The sequence below is a fragment of the Octopus sinensis genome, linkage group LG10 (genome assembly GCF_006345805.1).
Source record: "Octopus sinensis linkage group LG10, ASM634580v1, whole genome shotgun sequence".
Classification (NCBI taxonomy): Eukaryota; Metazoa; Mollusca; class Cephalopoda; order Octopoda; family Octopodidae; genus Octopus; species Octopus sinensis.
In genome coordinates, this window is record NC_043006.1 from 72,606,449 (window position 1) to 72,615,082 (window position 8,634).

Consider the following 8,634-nt stretch of genomic DNA (forward strand, 5'->3'; position numbering starts at 1 on the left):
CATCTTTCAAGATCTTTTTTTGTCACGCCTAGAAATAACTATAGTATATTTTCATGAATTAAAAAAAAAGTAATCTTTCGGTTTATGTACGTATAATGGTGGACAACAAAGTAAAGAGTTAAAGAATTGCGGCACAGTTACACGGTAAACCACAGTATTCATTTCACTGTAAAATCACCCGTACATCATGTTTGTTGAAATAGTGCCAAGTAAACACCAAGATATTTACTTTTGATGAAATTCCCAGGTACAGCTAAGAAGAGACACACTTTGCAACCATGTGGTTTTGAGTTCAGTTCCACAGTGTGGAACCTTGGGTAAATGTCTTCTACTGTGTAGCCCAAGCCAACCAAATAGCCTTGTGGATGAATTTCATAGGCAGAAACTGTGTGGAAGTACATAATCAGTAAATCATTAATCTGAAAGAGAAGTTTACTCTAAGTTGTAGAGCAGTAGAGAAATGAAATAAAGATAGTTGTGACTGGTCTGTTATCAAACACATACTCAATAGATGTGCCTTGCTAGTTTGCCAGTAGGCTGCGGTTTAGCACAGTGGAGGTGACTCCCTCAAAGCACCGGCTGTTAAAACACCTGAAATTCATAGACAAGTGACACAGCTTCTCCCCAAATCCCATTCAGGAGTGATGGACATTAATGTTTCACTATTTTTGTAGCTTCTCAACATCATGTACGTGAACTGAATCACCAGTCCATTACTATTTATACAAACAGTGTAAAAACCATTTGCTGGTATGCCCTGATGATGCATACATAAGAGGAAGTACAAATATGAATTAGAAGCAGTGCTAGTGTTTAAACATTACCAAACACACATACTCAATGTATGTGCTTTGTTTGTTCACATCCAATTCTGTAAAAATGTCTGACATGGGGAAATATCACCTAGCTTGGAAATAGGTAAAGGTTAGTCGCAAGAAGGGCAACTGGTCATAAGAAATCTTCAAATAAACTCAGATCCATGCAAACATGGAAAAATGGACATTTAACAAAAGGGTACTATAAAGTTCCTGGCTTTAATGGTATAGCAAAAGACCTAGTTGGAGGCCCAACCTTCCAAGTTCTGTTACAGGGCTTAGAAAAACAGAAAGACTGCTTCATTAGGTGCATGAATCTGAGAGGGAAATATGTTGAATAAAATCATAATTAACTGATTCTCTTGTATTTTCTTTTACCCAAAGCCAGGAACTTTTCATCACCCCTTCATATATATATACACATACACATTAGAAGTGAAAAACTTTATAAACTATTACTCCAAGTTTCCCATTTTCTATCTCCTAACATTTGCAATTAATGGAACAAGAGAAATGATCTAAAAGAATATAGGGAAAATGTATAGAAAATAACTATTGCATTTCCTTTTCCTTGGAAATAGGATGAAAAGCAAAGTCAACCTCGGCAGAATTTGAACTGAGAATGTAAAAACAGACAAAATACCTATTTCTTTACTACCCACAAGGGGCTAAACACAGAGAGGACAAACAAGGACAGATAAACAGATTAAGTCGATTATATCGACCCCAGTGCATAACTGGTACTTACTTAATTGACCCTGAAAGGATGAAAGGCATAGTCGACCTCGGCGGAATTTGAACTTAAAACATAACGGCAGACAAAATACCACAAAGCATTTCGCCCAACATGCTAATGTTTCTGTCCACTTGCTGCCTTAGTATGCATATATTAAAATATGAAAAATGTATAAAAATTATATTATAAAGTCATTCGCAGATACACTTCAACCAAAGAAGTACTGTCTCCTCTCTCTGCCTTCTCTATGACCTACTACAAAGGTATCTGCATCTTGCAGATAGTTGGTCATATATCACTTCTACTCAAGCACTCTTGACCCAGTTCTTTTGCTTTCTCTCATAACCACTGTTGCCTCCAACCCACAGGCCTTCTGCTAAACCTAACCCAATCTTTCTTCCCTAGAATGCCACCACTTTGATATTCTCTCCCTGAACTTCTCTTTCCAACATTTTAAGCAACACATTAACAATAGCAATCTTATCAATCTCAGAGCTCTTGATAAGCAATTGTGGGAAAATAAAATCCTTAGCAACATCATGAAAGAGGCATTGTCTAATTTCCCATTAGCAGAATGATAACCTAAATTCAGAAAGTGGATATCAAACTAGATGCACTCAGCTCTCTTTGGCACAAGCACTGAATCAATGACAACAGCTAAAGAGTATATTTCTATGCTTTTTGTAGCATTTTTCCAATGTTAGAAATTATAGGGAAGAATTTTGGAATTGATCAAAATATTTCTAACAAAGAAAGAGAGTTATTGTTTCTGGCATATTATCAATACAACAGAGCAAACATCAACCAACAATGATGACAGATAATGGCAGCATAACAAGATGGTTATTTTCTCCTTTGTTATAGCAGTAAAGCTGCTAAAAGGTAGCTTTGAGTTCAAAACTAACACTTGGGAAGCACAAGTCCATCCTGCATGGCAAAACTGCACCAACAGAAATGTCACCTATGAACAGAACAGAACAGGATTTCAGAAGCACAAAGAAAATATGAACTGTGCAAATCCAGGGCCAATTCCTCACATTCAGTCCCAGCAGACCACCAGTGTCCAGCCTGCAGCAGAGTCTTCCAAGCATGCATTGGACTGATTGGTCACAGCCAGGCACACCATGCCCTATGTTCTTCTTCTTCTATGTGTCCTTAGTCATCGTGACCAACAATGGATGAACTGATGACAACAATGAATGATCTTTGTTTCACTGAGCTCTGCAACAATTTAGTAATACAACAATAGCTTGTTTAACCTGCAATACCTTAATAATTGTCTTTTAGTCATCCTCATCATCATTATTAACCCTTTTGATACCAACCCGGCTGAAACCACCTCTGGCTCTGTAGTACAAATGTCTTATTTTCATAAGTTTTGAATTAAAATTTTCCACCAGACCTTAGTCACAATTTATGACCCTAACACCAGCTTAATGATAACTAAGTTATTTTACTAAATTCTTTGTTATATTTAATATTAATTGAAAGAAACACAGAGCATCTCAAAATAGATATGGTAACAAAAGGGTTAATATCATCATATAACATCCACTTTTCCATGTTTGCATGGGTCAGATAGAATTTGTTGATGTAGATTTTCTATAACTGGATGCAATTCCTGTTGCCAACCCTCAGCTGTTTCCAAGCAAATTTATTAATTTATTAATGAGACAAAAAGAAAACTGTGGTCAACAAATAAGAAATAAAGAAAGGTCTGATGCAAAGAACTGCCAAGATGTGATGGTGTACAATGTGCACTCAGAGGGTGGTCATACCACAGACATTACAGAAGAGAATGCTAAAAGAGTTCCATGTGGGACACCCCAGGCATTTTCCCATGCCCAGACATGTTTTTTTACAAAAGGCAGGAAACAGCATCACTTGTATGACAGTGATGCTCATTTACAACCATCAAGTGAAGTCAAGACTGTTGTAAAGCGGGTCCCTCCCATGGTGTGATGTGTGACTGCCATTGTATTGTAGTTGCTGCTTACACTAGTAGCCACAATAGTTACTAGTCATTGTATCTCTTTGTACTAGAATAGTAATACACTAACTTCTTCTGTCCTACTATCACTGATAGCTCCACAAGACACCAACTAGAACTGTCGACTCTCAACCCTCACTTGACAACTGGCTACTGGTCTATTTATAATGGCTGTGGGGTATACAGTTTCACTATACAACATCTCCCAGTTCTATATTTAAGAGATGAGGAATTATGTACATTATTTACATTTGACGGATATTTGTCCTCATCTTTGTTGTTAACACAACATTTCAGCTCATTAAGGGTGTGAGCTACTAACCCCAAGATTCCAAGTTCGATTCCAGGCAGTGACCTGAATAATAATAATAATAATAATAACAATAATAACATCGAAAAATACCTTAGGAATGAGAACCCAGGTTCAAAATCTCCCCAAGCTACCTGATGAAGGCTGGAGGGTATATCAGCCAAAACATGTTAACAAACAAGATGAGGACAAATATCCGTCAAATGTAAATAATGTACAACATCTCCCCTTTTAATTATTATGGTGTACTCTGGCAGTTCATTATTTCTCAGAATTAACCTAGACAGACCATCAGCATGCCCCAACTTTTTTGAAGGCATATAATCATAGTTTAATAGGATGGTACCCCATTGCTGCAGTATGTTTGCCGTATGTACCAGGATTCCTTTCCTGGATCCATATATCGTTATTAATGGTCTATGGTCCATTTATAAACAAAAACGTCTGCCATGAATGAATCTGCGGAACTTTATCATACAAAATATAATAGCCAATGCCTCTTTTTTAATCTGGCAATAATATCCTTGATCTGTGAGCTATGGCCTTTCTCCTGCCATAGTAATATTTGTATGAGAGCACAGCTTCTATCCCATACTCACTAGCATCTGTAGCTAATATTATCTCTAACTTTGGGTTGAAATGCATAAGATGCAAGTCTGAAGTTAACACATCTTTTAACTCATTCAATGCTTTCTAGCATTTTTCTGTCCAAATCCATTTGGCATTTTTTTTAGTAATTCATTAAGTGCTGCCTTTACCTTAGGTTTATTCAGGATATATACTTGGCAATAATTTAGCAAGCCTAGGAATGCTTGTAGCATTATCACATTCATCGGGGGTGGCATATTGTGGTCGCCCTTGATGGGTCCGGTCAGCATCTACTTTTGTCGATTACTTATTTTATTTTTTCTATCAAAAATTTGCGTTTTTCTCCTGTCAGTTTTAGCCCATATTCACTTATTCTCTCAAATACTTTCTTTATGTGATATCAAAATTTCATCGAGGTATGTGATGATGAAGTCACAATCATTTAACATCACATCCATTATTTGTTGGAAAATGGCGGGTGCCATTTTTACTCCAAATGGCAGTCATTTGAACTTGTACAATCCACAGTGTGTGTTGATTGTTAGTAGAAGTGTGCAATCTTCTTCTAACAGAATTTGAAGGTACTCCTCTGAGAGGTCTAACTTTGAGAAAATTTTCCCTCCGTTTAGTTTAGCAAATACTTCTTCTGGGCCTAGTAGTGGGTAATTGTGTGTGAATAAACAGTCATTTAATCTGGTTGAGAAGTCTGTGCACACTCTTAGCTTATTATTATTATTTTTATGTAGACCACCAGTGCTGCCCAGTCTGCATGGTCAATCTTTTTAATTATATTCAGGCTTTCCAACCTTTCTAGTTCTTTATTCACCTGGTCTACTGCCACAAACAGCACATACCCTTTGGGCCTGAAAATAGGTATACATTCATATACATAATTATACACAGATATATATATATGTGTGTATGAACAATGGATATTTTCTAGTTTCCATCTATAAAATCCACTCACAAGACTGGTTGGCAATAGTAAAAGACATTTTCCCATGGTGCCACAGAAAGGAATTGAACCTGAGACCATATGGTTAGGAAGAAAACTTCTTAACCACACAACCATTGCATTTCCTTTCCCTTGAAAATTCCTTAGGAATAAGATGAAAAGCAAAGCCGACCTCGGTATAATTTGAACTCAGAATGTAAAGACAGACGAAATACCTATTTCTTTACTACCCACAAGGGGCTAAGCATAGAGAGGACAGACAAACGGATTAAGTTGATTATATCGACTCCAGTGCGTAACTGGTACTCAATTTATCGACCACAAAAGGATGAAAGGCAAAGTCGACCTCGGTGGAATTTGAACTCAGAACGTAATGGTAGACAGAATACAGCTACGCATTTTGCCCAGCATGCTAATGTTTCTGTCCACTTGCTGCTTTAGTATGCATATATTAAAACATGTTGTTTTTAAGTGTTGTTGTTTAACACCCAAGTCATCTTTGATTAAGCAAACCATCTTGTCTTTTTGTATGTCTAGCACTACATAGTCCGATATTTCTCATTTTTTTAATTTGAGGAAGAATCAACTACTATTTCTTGCGGATCAATTTACTGCATAGCGGTTCAATCAGCTTGATTGTTTACATTACTTAGCTTTTCTAGCTGTGTTTAAATAACCTGCTTGAATACATTTGTTTGTAATATAGTCTATTTGCTTTTGACTTGAGCATTTCTCAGGCAAGCCAAATACTGGAATGTAACCTAGATAAAAATGTAAAACTGAAAAATCCCTGATGAATGGGATTATTATTAAACATAAATTCACAGACACAAGTACAAGCATGTCTGCATGGTTAAGAAACTCAATTTCTAGCCCCCTGGTTTCAGATTCAGTCCCACTGTATGGCATCTTGGACATGTCCTCTGCTATAATCCCAAGCAGGCCAAAGCCTTATGAGTGGATTTGGTAGATGGAATCTGAAAGATGCCTGTCATATATATATATATATATATATTATATATATATATATATATATATATGAAAACCATCCGAACGTGGCCGTAGCCAGTACCGCACCGATTGGCCTCCGTGCTGGGCACGTAACAAACACCATCCGATCATGGCCATTCGCCAGCCTCATCTGGCACCTGTGTCGGTGGCACATAAAAACACCATCCGAAGACCGGCAAGACTAGTCAGGCCATAACCTGTGGCCCCTACCTGGGACATAGTCAGTCCACCTGTGCATACCTTCCTTCTTGTGACACTTGTGAAGACCGAAGACCTGTTGAGGCAAGTGAAAATCAAAACAAATCAAAATAGATGAACATCAATGGAATTTGTATCTTTGTGGTACCAGTGCCGGTGGCACGTGGCACACAAGAAAACCATCCGAACGTGGCCGTAGCCAGTACCGCATCGACTGGCCTCCGTGCTGTGGGCACGTAACAAACACCATCCGAGCGTGGCCGTTTGCCAGCCTCATCTGGCACCTGTGTCGGTGGCACATAAAAACACCATCCGAGCGTGGCCGTCTGCCAGCCTCGTCTGGCACCTGTGTCGTGGCACATAAAAAAACACCATCTGTGTCGGTGGCACATAAAAAAACACCATCCGAGCGTGGCCGTTTGCCAGCCTCATCTGGCACCTGTGTCGGTGGCACATAAAAACACCATCCGAGCGTGGCCGTCTGCCAGCCTCGTCTGGCACCTGTGTCGGTGGCACATAAAAAAACACCATCTGTGTCGGTGGCACATAAAAAAACACCATCCGAGCGTGGCCGTTTGCCAGCCTCATCTGGCACCTGTGTCGGTGGCACATAAAATCACCCACTACACTCTCGGAGTGGTTGGCGTTAGGAAGGGCATCCAGCTGTAGAAACACTGCCAGATCTGACTGGACTGGTGCAGCTTTCGGGCTCCCCAGACCCCAGTTGAACCGTCCAACCCATGCTAGCATGGAAAGCGGATGTTAAATGATGATGATGATGATGATGATGGTAGTGATGGTGGTGGAGGAGGAAGGGAGGATGTCTGTTGGATTAAAAGGAAGAATCAAGGGTTAGACAAAATATTTTGCAGTATTTAATCAAGGGCCCATAATGAGTTCAAAACCCACAAAGAGAAACTTTGCCTTTAATTCATTTGAAGGTCAATAAAATAAAGAAGCAGTGATGTATTTGAATCAGTTTAATCAACTTCCTCCCTAATGCATGAACTTGTGCCAAGGTTTAAGAAAAAGTAACTTGTTTAAGAAAGAACAGGACATATTTCCATGAGAAAAGATTTTGTCATAAAATAGATACTGTTTTATTTGTTTCAGTCATTTGACTGCAGCCATGCTGGAGCACCGCCTTTAGTTGAGCAAATCGACCCCAGGACTTATTCTTTGTAAGCCTAGTACTTATTCTATCGGTCTCTTTTGCCGAACTGCTAAGTTATGGGGACGTAAACACACCAACATCAGTTGTCAAGCGATGTTGGGGGGGGGGGACAAACACAGACACATAAACACATACACACACATACGTACATATATATATTATATATATATAATATATATATATATACAAATTGAGATAGGGGTGTAAATGCAACCCTCCATGAATGATAATTTTAAATTCAAATCCAATAGTATATTTATGTCATAAGGAAATTACTAACTGGAACCCGGACATACATATATACTGCTCTGGATCCTAATGTAAGCGTTATTAATAATATTATGAATGATAATAATGGTAACATTAATGGTATTGACAACGATAATGATGCTAACTTTAATGACACTTTAGAAATTAGTATGAAGTAATATAATGTACTATTGACTATGTATATTTGCATCTAGGTACTAATTTGTGTATGTTTATTATCACAATATTAAGTCGAAAAACTGAGACATTGAATGTGGAACACATATATATGTTTACTAATTTATATTATTTATTTATATCATTATGTATATGTATATTTTTATATGTATAAGAGTGTGAGTATATGCACTCATATGTATATGTATATGTTGTATTATGGGTATGCACCCACACCCATGTGGGTATATATCTAGACTGATTTATATTACATAATCTCCAAAGAGGCCTTATGATATTTTTGTAAATGTCTCATTTATATCTATATATTGACCTACCATAAAAGGCTAATATTGGTAAAATGAGACATACTTATCTACATGGCCGAAACAGCTGTAAGATGTAATCTATACTTATATTTATATTTACTT